A 985-nucleotide genomic window follows, 5' to 3' on the forward strand; every position below is an offset into this window, starting at 1 on the left:
ACAGAGCGCCGCCGCCGCGGGGGGAGCGCGCCGCCACCGCCCGCAGCGCCGCCTGCCGCCCGGAGGGCGAACTGCACCGCGCCGCCGGCGCGGCTCCGGGCTCGCACGGAGCGCCCCGTTCTCATACAGAGCCCCCCGTCCTAACACAGAGCTACCCTGTCCTTACATAGACCCCCCCTATATACTGACACGGAGCCCCTCGTTCTTATACAGAGCCCCCCGTCCTTACACGGAGCCCCTCGTTCTTATACAGAGCCCCCCGTCCTTACACAGAGCTACCCTGTCCTTACATAGACCCCCCTACATCCTGACACGGAGCGCCCCGTCCTTACACGGAGCCCCTCGTTCTTATACAGAGCCCCCCGTCCTTACACGGAGCTACCCTGTCCTTACATAGACCCCCCCCTATATCCTGACACGGAGCGCCCCGTTCTTATACAGAGCCCCTCTTCCTTACACGGAGCTCCCCCGTCCTTACATAGACACCGCTACATCCTTACACGGAGCCCCTCGTTCTTATACAGAGCCCCCCGTTCTTACACAGAGCTACCCTGTCCTTACACGGAGCACCCCCGTCCCTCCATAGACACCCCTACGTCCTCACACGGAGCGCCCCGTTCTTATACAGAGCCCCTCTTCCTTACACAGAGCCCCCCCGTCCTTCCAATAGACACCCCTACATCCTTACACGGAGCCTCTCGTGCTTACACGGAGCACATCCGTTCTTCTTCGGAGCCCCCCGTCCTTCCATAGATCGCCCTTCATTCTTACACAGAGCCCCCCGTCCTCACACAGAGCACCCCCGTTCTTCTTCAGAGCCCCCTATCCTTACACGGAACCCTCCATTCTTGTACAGAGCCCCCGGTCCTTCCATAGACCCCCTTTCATCCTTCCACAGAGCCCCCCGTCATCCTTACACACAGCCCCCCACCCCTCCATAGAGCCCCATGTCCTTACAGAGCACCCTTGTTCTTATTCAGAGCTC

This window comes from Sylvia atricapilla, chromosome 20, assembly GCF_009819655.1.
Source record: "Sylvia atricapilla isolate bSylAtr1 chromosome 20, bSylAtr1.pri, whole genome shotgun sequence".
NCBI lineage: Eukaryota > Metazoa > Chordata > Aves > Passeriformes > Sylviidae > Sylvia > Sylvia atricapilla.